Source organism: Prunus avium, chromosome 6 (genome assembly GCF_965620075.1).
Source record: "Prunus avium chromosome 6, drPruAviu1.hap1.1, whole genome shotgun sequence".
NCBI lineage: Eukaryota > Viridiplantae > Streptophyta > Magnoliopsida > Rosales > Rosaceae > Prunus > Prunus avium.
In genome coordinates this window covers 9,160,844-9,174,125 of record NC_142289.1, presented here as the reverse complement: position 1 = coordinate 9,174,125, position 13,282 = coordinate 9,160,844, and positions in this window count along the sequence as shown.

Below are 13,282 nucleotides of genomic sequence, written 5' to 3'. Positions count from 1 at the left end.
CCTGGGTTCTTTGGAGTAATGGATTTTGTTTACACCCGAAATAAACAGCCAATAAGGGCAAGACACGTGGAGAAAACTGGACTTGGTCAGAGGCGCCCTCGGCACTCTACCTACCGATCTCTCCATTAGGGCAACGCCCTCTCCTGGGACACGTGGCACGCTCCCAAGCGACGCCCACAGTCCCACATCGAAATAATCAACAAAATGCACACCTCCCAAGACCTATAAAAGGAGGCCAACAATCCCAAAATGGAGGTAATCAGAACTTACGGCATACAAGCCTATTGATCTGTCAGTTGAACTTTCTATTCCCGAACTTACTTAAGCATCGGAGAGCCTTCGGCCGGTACCACACCGGTGCCCCAGGTCTTACCGTACGTTTGCTCATATTGCAGATTGCGCAGGCTACAGAGGCATCAAGGATACCGAAGGCATAAAATTACTAAGTTGACCCTCTAAGTCAAAGAACCACTTTTTGGCGTCAACAGTTTGGCGCCGTTTGTGGGAATTCGATAAAATCGACCCTTTATCCCGAACATATGGTGACCACTGAAAAAACTACGTTCATACCACGGGAAGGGATGCCGTTCGGCATGCCAAGCTGGGTTAGCCCTGCGCCAGCCCCCTACACACCGGCAACTAATCCCCCTGTGATCCAATCCGCCGAAAACGCGGAGCTTTTAGCCCAAGTTGTGTCCCTTCGGCAGGACATGGCTAGGATGCAAGAACACAATAATCTCCTCTCGACCAGAGCGGAAGAAACACAACTGCTGTTGAACCAGCAGCAAACGCAGAACATGCCGACAGATCGATCGTCCGAAAGCCTACAGACCCCCCGCCGGCAGAAGAAGGGCAAGAGGGCGGCAAAGGCAACGCCTGCGCCAGCGCCTGCGCCATCTAAACAATTGGTGGTCCCGGCACCCAAAAATAGGCCCCATGTGCCGAAGAAGGTCTATTCCGATTGCCGACACAGGCTGTTGGAGCGGGAAGTCGAACGGCAGTCCGAACGGCAGGAATCGCCGATCAGGATCAATGCCCGCCTGGACGATCCCCGACTGAGGAACATGGGGAGGAAGTCTCCGATAAGGAGGATACCGGTCCTGGAATCCACAGCAGAGTCTGACCAAGAGTACGTCCCTTCCGCAAACCGGTCATCGTCCTACCGTTCGGCAACCCCGACGAAGTTCTCTGAGGCCAATCCTGTTAGGTCCCAGCAGCGATCGGCGCATCAAACTGTGGAGGAGATACCAGACAGGGACCCTGTCATCCGGCTCCTCCTTCAAAGGGTATAGAAGATGGAGGACGATCGAACTCGCTCTCAGGAGCCAGACTGGGGAAGGCTCCGGCCAGGACCCTTCACCGAGCGCATAAGGCACTCACGGCAGGATAGGGACGTACATCCCCTACGCATAACCCCTTACACAGGGGTGGAGGATCCACTGACGCACCTTCATTCTTTTCAATCGGCAGTGGGATGCCGAGGGCTAAGCGACGAAGGCCTTTGCCTTCTGTTCCCATCCTCACTTACGGAAGCAGCTCTAAATTGGTTCTACTGTTTGGAACCAGGGACGGTCGATTCCTTCGACGAGCTGAAGCAGATCTTCCTGAACCACTTCATGATTCAGACGGACAGACTGTACTCTGCCGATGACCTGTATACCATCCGGCAGAAAGATGACAAACCATTGCGTGAGTATGCCGCACGATTCAGCCATGAATACTCGAGATGTCCGGATACCGATGACAGGGCAGACGGCGCCTTCAAGAGTGGCCTACGGTCCTCACACTTTCGGTATCTTGTACACAGCAGCAATTGGCGTACGTATGATGAACTCATGAAGCAAGCGGCAATCCACGCCAAGGCTGAATACTTTAACTCGAGGGCCGAGCCCACGGAGCGAACCCGTACAGCGTTCCTCCACGGCACAGGCATCGCCGTTCGCACCAGCAACCCAAACTGCTGTGTACTCTGAAAGTCACAAACGCAAATATGCCGGAAGCTCCCAAAAGGGGTATTCCAAGAAAAACAAGAGCAGGTACGGCAGGGACAACTACCGAGCCCCACTAACGGCACATAACCAGGGGACAGAGGTGTTCACTCTGCTCAACACCTCCTACGAGGCAGTGCTGCTGAACGAAAACGAGATAATCCCGAAGCCATCGTTCAGAAAGCCTAATCGGCAGGACGGCAGGGATACAGGGAAATTCTGCCGATACCATCAACAGAATAGCCACAATACCGAGGACTGCATAAGTTTGAGAAAAATCGTTGAGCGGTTAATTCGGGAAGGCAAACTGGATCAATACATAGCCAGGCCCCAACAGGCGCCAGTCCCGAACGCTAATCGGCAGATCAACATGATCAGCACGATCAGCGGAGGCCTAACCCTTGCCGGAAAGCAGTATGTCAGGGCGGCACAGTACCCCCAAGTCCTCGGCATTGAAAGCAGTCGGCACACAAAGATGCCGAAGTGTTGCGTAGATACAGCTGCAGCAAAATGGATTCAGCTGCATCCTCAACTTGTGATACTCGCAAGTGCACGAGCCGTTCGGTAGTATAGCGTATGTAAGTGCGAGGTCGATCCCACGAGGATTGGTGATTGAATGATTCAATTCATTTTCCCTACACAAAACAGAAATGAAAAAGAAGGGAAATAAATAAAACAAGGAAGAAAGAAAATAACTAACTCAAGCAGATAAGTTCCCAAGTTCAATTAGATTAATGGATTGGTTCTAGCTAAAGTATGATTAAGCCATGGTGTGTGGTCATAACCTTGTGTTCCTAATTCCCTAATTTGATCATTTGTTGTCTAACCTAAAATTAAGCATTAGGAACCCATTAAGCATAGAAGAACAATTTAAACAACCAAGCATGTATCTAATCCCTGTTGTCGAATGTCCATACATACTCTTCCTATTCATAGTTCAATTCGAATTAAAGCATGGTGTCTACTCTTAATTCAAACCAAGATAGCTAACATGCAAGCCTAAATGGTGATCAATCATTCAAACTAGCATATTAACTTATAAGCATAATGAATAAGAACAAAAATCATAATTGAAACTTGGAAACGAATCAAACTTGAAACTAAAGAAAAGAATTTACATAACAATGAAAATTAAGTAGAACTTGGAAAAACTTAAGGAGAATTTCAGCACAAAGATCTCATTACAACAATTGAAAACTAGAAAATGAAACTAAGAGAATTTGAGGGAGAGAAGGGAAGGGAGCTCTAGAGAAGTGTTTGAGAGCTCCCCCCCTTGGGGTCTGTTTACAAGCTTGGGAAACCTCACTATATATAGGCCTAAGGAAGCTGAAAATCTGAATTAAGTATGGCTAATGCATACAACACTTTGTTTTATAAAATCTGAAATGGTTGATGCACTTCACTAATGCATACAACACTTCCATTATAAAATCTGAAATGGTTGATGCACTTTACTAATAAATCCCACCAGCAGCCCTAGCTCATCTTCATGTCACCATGACCAAGCTTCCAACCAGAAATAATAGCTCATCCTGAGGTCAGCATGACCAGCAACTTCAAGGGCTTACGAATTGGGCTTCCCTTAAGAAAATTAAGACTTTAAGCACTCAAACTTAAAGTTCAGAATGTCTTCTTTCCAGCCATATATCATTTGGGCCAATCCAAGGTCGGAGGAGGAAGTTAAGGCCAAAACAAATTGCTAACTCATTTTGCGCGCTGATAAAATCCATCCTGAGCATGGCTCTGTGTTTGCTAGGTAACAGACTCCACAATTATCCAATGGGGCTGAATTTCGGATATGTTATAGTATACACCCATTGGAACAACTTTCATGAAGAATGTGGCCTCATCCGAGCTATGTAGGTTGCTGAAACAAAGCTTGCAATATGACCTACGAAACTGGGCTGGCAGGGGACTGTAGCCAAAATTGAGTTTGTCTTTAAGCTCTTCATCCATTCATCCAAATTAGGCCCTAACATGCATGGATTGCATCATTTACTATCCAAAGCCCTCATTATTACCTAAAGCTCAATGAACTGAAAGATAAACACAAAAAGGATTAAAAGCACAAGTTTAACTCAAAAACATAACCAAATCATAAGCTAGAAGGGTACAAAATGATATACAATTATGAACCGATCAAATACCCCCAAACCTAGATTTTGCTAGTCCTCGAGCAAAACAAAAGGAAAACAAAGATAAAAACAAACAAGAAGTTAACTAGACCACTTTCGTAGGTAACTCGATTGCATTGAGCATATGCAACAAGCCTTTAAACCTCTAGGCATCCCTAGTAGGAGGAGTTGTGTCTCCTGAGGGTTTAACAGATACGATACCCACAAACGTTTTACTGACTCTGTAAAACAAGGTAATTAGAAAACTTAAAAGATTGTTAGTCCGTAAGCAAAATAAAAAACAAAAACAAAAATAATTACAAAAACAAAACAAAAATAAAAATAAAAATAAATAAATAAAAACTCAAAACAATCTTTCCGAACATTTTATGAAGATAAATGACTCATGCACATGACTCAAAAGTTTAAAAGCTCAATTTTAGACATTATTTACAAGGCGGCAAAGTTCAAAACATAACATGTTCAAAGTGTATTAGTGTGATAGCCAAATGCAACAAATTCCCCAATCTTAGTTTTCACACAATTTCAAAAATCATACCAAGCACAAATGCTACTTCAAATCTCACCGAAGTTGTCCTCTCACAAATGAATCACTCAGAAGAGGGCTACAATGCAACACTCAATTATAAACATGAGATTAGAGTTAAATCATAAGGGACTTAACTCAAAATAGGAAAATGAAGAACTTGCATTAATATGATCTCAAGAAGGATGCCAAACACTTAAAAGTAGAAAAATGGATGCAATTCAACCACATGACATTTAAGATCAATTTAGGTCTTTAGTATAGGTTGTAATGGGGCCAAGGGTGTAAGGTGAGTAAGAAATGAAAGGTATGGATAATACAAAGTCCAAGGAACTCAAAATATAAGAGCATAAAACAATTGTTTACAAGACTTCGAATCATCACGATTAGATTTTTTTCTTTTACACGATCAAAACTCCTTATACCTTCATTTACAATTATTCATACTCCTTTCCTTGAATTGAACAAACACCAATTTATTTAGAAGGCCCAAAAATGAAACCCAAAAATGAAATTTCATTCAACCACCACTTAATCACAATTTTTCTCTTTTCTTTTCTTTTCTTTCACCAATTGAGTGAATTTTTTTTTTCTTTATGTAATATCCCTTCCCAAACTTAGCTTGAAAAACACATCCGAATTAGAGCTCATGAGTTCCTTAGAAAGGTAAATTCTTGTTTTTCGGGCTAAGGCGAGGAAATATAATTGGTAAAATGAAAGAAAAGGTTTACATGTAGGCTCAAAATGGTTAACAATGGAAAATCATGCTTAAGCATGCATAAGGTTAGCTTGAAAGGCACAAACGATCCAAAGAGGGCCTTAATATCACTTCTTAAATGTCATGAAATCAAATTGCATAAGAATGAATGACTTTTAAGTGTTCAACCAAATCAATGAATAATGAGATCAAACAACAACTTTGATGACAAGAAAATAAGAGTATGTATATAACACTCATGAATTGAAGTACAAGGCTTAAAAGCTCACTTTATATAGTTGGTTAAATAAGTCTAATTTATGATTCATACAATTCTTTAGATCATGCAAATCCTTTAATTGGAAAATTATGAAACAAATGGCAAGTGCAAAGAAGGTTTCGAACATGTCATGCTAGAACGATGCCAAATTAATTAATTAATTAATTTTTTTTTTACAATAAAAATTTACAAGGAAAACAAAATAAATAATAAATAAAATTCAATTTTCATTTAAGTCATGCAAACATTTATCACAATCTCATCAAATGTGTTCGGAAAGTGAATAAAATCAAAATCAAAATCAAAAATCAAAATAAAAGCAAGACTTAACAAAATAAAATAAAAATAAAAACAAGCAAATAAAAAAATAAAAAAAATAAAATAAGGAAAAACCAAATTTACATGCTAAACTCCAATACCCCCAAACCTAGAAATGAACATTGTCCTCAATGTTTAAAATTTAGGCACAAGCAATGTCAAACATAACAATTGAAGGTATTAAAGCAAATAAATAAATAAATAAAACAAAAAACAAAAATAAAATAAAATAAAATAATTACAAAATAAAAATTACAAAACAAACAAACAAATAAAAAGAAATGAAACAGTAAAACAGTCGAAACAAAAAGCCCTAAACAGACAGTCTTACGCAAACCAAAACCCAAACAATTAAAAGCCCAACCCAAAAGAAAGTTAACCCACCTTGAAACCTAAACAACGGTGAAAACCCGACCCACAATAAAATCCGAAGCCCAGACGTTTATTTTTTATTTTTTATTTTTATTTTTTTTAATTTTAAAAAAAAAGTGCATTGGGAGCGCAAAGAGTGTGATTTCTGAAAGGGAAGAGCGTGGTCCCTGATGCCTTGGTTCCTGGGGAGTCACGGGTGAAAGGGGTGAGGGACGTGTCGGCGTGCAGAGGCAGCAGTCACATCCCCCAAGCCAGAATTATTGGCTTCTTGGGTGAAGCGGGACGACTTTTTTACTAGAAGGTGGTGAAAGGTGAAAATGCAATTAAGGGGGTTGGGAAACGGGTGCGGCGACATATAGAGATAAGCGGTAAGGGCCGCACAGAACTCAGAACCGCAGCGGCTAGGGTTTAGCAGACTAAGTCTATAAAAGGTAAAAAGAAAGGGTAAAAAAAACACAAACTCAGAAACACACAAAAGAGAAAAGAAAGAAAGAAGAAAAGAGAGTGAGAAATCAAATGGCCTCTAACTACCCATTTTCGTTGGATCTCAACCTAGCTCCACCGACTCAGACACGAGGCCAAGCAGCGGCACCAGTATGGATGCCCTACTTTGCTTCCGCACGGGGGCCTGTGACAGTAACTGACTCAATACTCCTGGACAACGATGTTGCCATTGGAGTGGGCAGAAATCTGGTGACTCCTAAAGATATACGTGTTCTGGGGACAAGGGATGACAACCGGGTCGTGAGCGATGCCCTGGCACTGAGTACTTAGTTCATTTTCGTTTATGGTTTGTTGTTTCATGTTATCTTAATTTGTTTTTGTTTCTTTTTCTTACGAGAATATATTTTTTAATTTTTTTTTTTTTCATATGAGCCGACTTATGGTAACCCCAGTGAGCACTTCCGTTAATACAGTGTCTAGGAGTTCTTTAGGCGACACCTTCGGTGTCTAAGAAGTTTGGGTTTTAAGCGGGACCATTGTGACCCCTCCAACCTTCCCGGATCCCCTGGCTGTGTTTTCTGAGGCCCTTAACTGGTCATCCGTGAGTTGCTTGTATATTCGTGTGTTTTTAAATTAAGTTTTCTTTATTTTCTTTGTTTTCTTTTTTGTTGAGTCTTTGTTTTTGTTTTTGTTTTGTTTCTGTTTTTGTTTTGTTATGTTAGTTTATTTATTTATTTACGTGGTATGGTTAGTTAGTTTATTTTTGAGTGTTAAAACATTTTTTTTTTAATTTCAAACATTGCATAAAAAAAACAAAACAAAAAAATAAAAAACAATAAAAATAAAAAACAACATCATCATCTTCTTCATCATCTTCTTCATCTTCTTCATCTCCATCATCATCAAGGCTTGCCTCTATTTTGTCGCACTTGTAGAATCTGCAGCAGCTCCACATGGTCCTCATTTTTTCTCTGCAGTGCTTCCACGTGCTGATTGGCACAGTAGAGCCGCTTCTGCAAGTCCGCCACCATAGCCTTCAAGGAAGCTATTTCCTCGCTCATCGCGGCACACTCCCTTGTCCTCGCCAGTAATCGCATGCCCAAATTGGTAGCGGAGACCGCGTGGAGCACAGTTAAATTGTGGGACTCCTCTACCGCTGCCTTATCAGACCTCTGTGCCACATGCAGATGATCTGTCGGAGTGAGCTTGCTGCTAATCATGCCTCCTAGCAGCACTGCTTTGTTCGACAGTGCCTCAGAAAAGTTCGGTATTGCCTCAGCAAAGTTTGAGGCCGTGCCGTGATGATATGAAGAGTTTGGAAAGACAGTGTTTGGAGGAGCCCTTGTCTGGGCATTCGGTGGTGCAAGTGAGAGCTCAAGGTTGAGATCATCAAGGTGAGTGCATGAGGATGCCATTTGTTTTGCTTCTGAATTTTTTGATGTTTTTCCTTGAGTTTGCAGGAAGAAATGCTGGGTATCATCCGCTTGCAGAGGTGTGGTTTAAATAGACATATGCTGATGAGAGAGAGCCAACACCATTTCGGATTTCCCGGGCATGCTCGACCTAATCGCTTCAAGGGGGAGCACCTTTACTTTACTTTTCTTTTTTTTTCCTCCGTGTTTTCTGGTGTTTAATGTTTTTGCCCGTTACTTTCATTTTCTAGAGCTTTGTGTTTTTGCTTTTCCCTTTCGGCTATCATCTTTAGTTTATTTTAGTTAGGGAAATGTGTTTTCTTTTCCGTTTGTCGTCTTTATTTTATTTTAGTTGGGAAGTGTGTTTTCTTTTTCTTTTTCTTTCTGCAACCTTACTCTTTTATTTCCGAAACAAAATAACGAAAATACAAAAACAACAAAATAAAATAAAAACAACAATAATGCAGTAGGAAATCATTTCTTCTCGGTGCTTGGTGTCTCGACCATTGGAGCTTTGAGTTTGGCCCTCTGGCTGTCCTAACACATCCGAATTAGAGCTCAGGCTACAATGCAACACTCAATTATAAACATGAGATTAGAGTTAAATCATAAGGGACTTAACTCAAAATAGGAAAATGAAGAACTTGCATTAATATGATCTCAAGAAGGATGCCAAACACTTAAAAGTAGAAAAATGGATGCAATTCAACCACATGACATTTAAGATCAATTTAGGTCTTTAGTATAGGTTGTAATGGGGCCAAGGGTGTAAGGTGAGTAAGAAATGAAAGGTATGGATAATACAAAGTCCAAGGAACTCAAAATATAAGAGCATAAAACAATTGTTTACAAGACTTCGAATCATCACGATTAGATTTTTTTCTTTTACACGATCAAAACTCCTTATACCTTCATTTACAATTATTCATACTCCTTTCCTTGAATTGAACAAACACCAATTTATTTAGAAGGCCCAAAAATGAAACCCAAAAATGAAATTTCATTCAACCACCACTTAATCACAATTTTTCTCTTTTCTTTTCTTTTCTTTCACCAATTGAGTGAATTTTTTTTTTCTTTATGTAATATCCCTTCCCAAACTTAGCATGAAAAACACATCCGAATTAGAGCTCATGAGTTCCTTAGAAAGGTAAATTCTTGTTTTTCGGGCTAAGGCGAGGAAATATAATTGGTAAAATGAAAGAAAAGGTTTACATGTAGGCTCAAAATGGTTAACAATGGAAAATCATGCATAAGGTTAGCTTGAAAGGCACAAACGATCCAAAGAGGGCCTTAATATCACTTCTTAAATGTCATGAAATCAAATTGCATAAGAATGAATGACTTTTAAGTGTTCAACCAAATCAATGAATAATGAGATCAAACAACAACTTTGATGACAAGAAAATAAGAGTATGTATATAACACTCATGAATTGAAGTACAAGGCTTAAAAGCTCACTTTATATAGTTGGTTAAATAAGTCTAATTTATGATTCATACAATTCTTTAGATCATGCAAATCCTTTAATTGGAAAATTATGAAACAAATGGCAAGTGCAAAGAAGGTTTCGAACATGTCATGCTAGAACGATGCCAAATTAATTAATTAATTAATTTTTTTTTTACAATAAAAATTTACAAGGAAAACAAAATAAATAATAAATAAAATTCAATTTTCATTTAAGTCATGCAAACATTTATCACAATCTCATCAAATGTGTTCGGAAAGTGAATAAAATCAAAATCAAAATCAAAAATCAAAATAAAAGCAAGACTTAACAAAATAAAATAAAAATAAAAACAAGCAAATAAAAAAATAAAAAAAATAAAATAAGGAAAAACCAAATTTACATGCTAAACTCCAATACCCCCAAACCTAGAAATGAACATTGTCCTCAATGTTTAAAATTTAGGCACAAGCAATGTCAAACATAACAATTGAAGGTATTAAAGCAAATAAATAAATAAATAAAACAAAAAACAAAAATAAAATAAAATAAAATAATTACAAAATAAAAATTACAAAACAAACAAACAAATAAAAAGAAATGAAACAGTAAAACAGTCGAAACAAAAAGCCCTAAACAGACAGTCTTACGCAAACCAAAACCCAAACAATTAAAAGCCCAACCCAAAAGAAAGTTAACCCACCTTGAAACCTAAACAACGGTGAAAACCCGACCCACAATAAAATCCGAAGCCCAGACGTTTATTTTTTATTTTTTATTTTTATTTTTTTTAATTTTAAAAAAAAAGTGCATTGGGAGCGCAAAGAGTGTGATTTCTGAAAGGGAAGAGCGTGGTCCCTGATGCCTTGGTTCCTGGGGAGTCACGGGTGAAAGGGGTGAGGGACGTGTCGGCGTGCAGAGGCAGCAGTCACATCCCCCAAGCCAGAATTATTGGCTTCTTGGGTGAAGCGGGACGACTTTTTTACTAGAAGGTGGTGAAAGGTGAAAATGCAATTAAGGGGGTTGGGAAACGGGTGCGGCGACATATAGAGATAAGCGGTAAGGGCCGCACAGAACTCAGAACCGCAGCGGCTAGGGTTTAGCAGACTAAGTCTATAAAAGGTAAAAAGAAAGGGTAAAAAAAACACAAACTCAGAAACACACAAAAGAGAAAAGAAAGAAAGAAGAAAAGAGAGTGAGAAATCAAATGGCCTCTAACTACCCATTTTCGTTGGATCTCAACCTAGCTCCACCGACTCAGACACGAGGCCAAGCAGCGGCACCAGTATGGATGCCCTACTTTGCTTCCGCACGGGGGCCTGTGACAGTAACTGACTCAATACTCCTGGACAACGATGTTGCCATTGGAGTGGGCAGAAATCTGGTGACTCCTAAAGATATACGTGTTCTGGGGACAAGGGATGACAACCGGGTCGTGAGCGATGCCCTGGCACTGAGCGTGCAGAGTACAGCAACAGTCGCAAGTTTGGGTCATCGCCTACTTGCGAAGTCCCATGAGGTAGAGGTGCTGAAAGGTCAGTTGGCGGCGGAGCGAAGTATGGTTGAGGAGTGTCAGACTGCTATAAAAAGCTTGAAAAGGGAGAGGTCAAGGATAGTGGAGGTGAATCGACACCAGCTAGAAGTATTGCGGGACGAGAATAAAAACCTATCAAAAATGGTAGAGTTGTACTCTCGCGACATGCGAAAACAGCTGGAGGACCTAGACCGACCGGGTAAACGCAAACAAGCAGATCGCGAGAGTAGTTACGCTCAAGCTAAGATTGCGATCTTTGGGAGCTCAAGTGATGAGCCCCAAGAAGCTGTGCGTGAAGCCCAGGAAGAGGACAGCCAGAGGGCCAAACTCAAAGCTCCAATGGTCGAGACACCGAGCACTGTGAAGAAATGACTTCTACTGCATTATTGATGTTTTTATTTTATTTTGTTGTTTTTGTATTTTCGTTATTTTGTTTCGGAAATAAAATAGTAAAGTTACAGAAGAAAAAAAAAAAAAAAAAAACGGAAAAGAAAGCACACTTCCCAAACTTAAATCAAATAAAGACGACAAACGGAAAAGAAAGCACAGTTCCCTAACTAAAATAAACTAAAGATGATAGCCGAAAGGGAAAAGCAAAAACACAAAGCTCTAGAAAATGAAAGTAACGGGCAAAAATATTAAACACCAGAAAACACGGAGGAAAAAAAGTAAAGTAAAGTAAAGGTGCTCCCCCTTGAAGCGATTAGGTCGAGCATGCCCGGGAAATCCGAAATGGTGTTGGCTCTCTCTCATCAGCATATGTCTATTTAAACCACACCTCTGCAAGCGGATGATACCCAGCATTTCTTCCTGCAAACTCAAGGAAAAACATCAAAAAATTCAGAAGCAAAACAAATGGCATCCTCATGCACTCACCTTGATGATCTCAACTTTGAGCTCTCACTTGCACCACCGAATGCCCAGACAAGGGCTCCTCCAAACACTGTCTTTCCAAACTCTTCATATCATCACGGCACGGCCTCAAACTTTGCTGAGGCAATACCGAACTTTTCTGAGGCACTGTCGAACAAAGCAGTGCTGCTAGGAGGCATGATTAGCAGCAAGCTCACTCCGACAGATCATCTGCATGTGGCACAGAGGTCTGATAAGGCAGCGGTAGAGGAGTCCCACAATTTAACTGTGCTCCACGCGGTCTCCGCTACCAATTTGGGCATGCGATTACTGGCGAGGACAAGGGAGTGTGCCGCGATGAGCGAGGAAATAGCTTCCTTGAAGGCTATGGTGGCGGACTTGCAGAAGCGGCTCTACTGTGCCAATCAGCACGTGGAAGCACTGCAGAGAAAAAATGAGGACCATGTGGAGCTGCTGCAGATTCTACAAGTGCGACAAAATAGAGGCAAGCCTTGATGATGATGGAGATGAAGAAGATGAAGAAGATGATGAAGAAGATGATGATGTTGTTTTTTATTTTTATTGTTTTTTATTTTTTTGTTTTGTTTTTTTTATGCAATGTTTGAAATTAAAAAAAAAATGTTTTAACACTCAAAAATAAACTAACTAACCATACCACGTAAATAAATAAATAAACTAACATAACAAAACAAAAACAGAAACAAAACAAAAACAAAAACAAAGACTCAACAAAAAAGAAAACAAAGAAAATAAAGAAAACTTAATTTAAAAACACACGAATATACAAGCAACTCACGGATGACCAGTTAAGGGCCTCAGAAAACACAGCCAGGGGATCCGGGAAGGTTGGAGGGGTCACAATGGTCCCGCTTAAAACCCAAACTTCTTAGACACCGAAGGTGTCGCCTAAAGAACTCCTAGACACTGTATTAACGGAAGTGCTCACTGGGGTTACCATAAGTCGGCTCATATGAAAAATCTTTTTTTTTTTTTTTTTTTAAAATTTTTAAGATAAGAAATAAAAACAAATTAAGATAAAATGAAACAACAAACCATAAACGAAAATGAACTAAGTACTCTAAACAAACTCAAACAAACGATATAAATTATTGTACTAAAAGAAACAAACCAAGAAACCAAAGAAAAAAACAAACAGCACTTTCTATCACCTATTTATCACCATTTGGACAGATTCGTTTCTATGTTTTTCAGCTTCGACCTCTGTTCAGTTTTTAGGCTATAACTTTCCAACC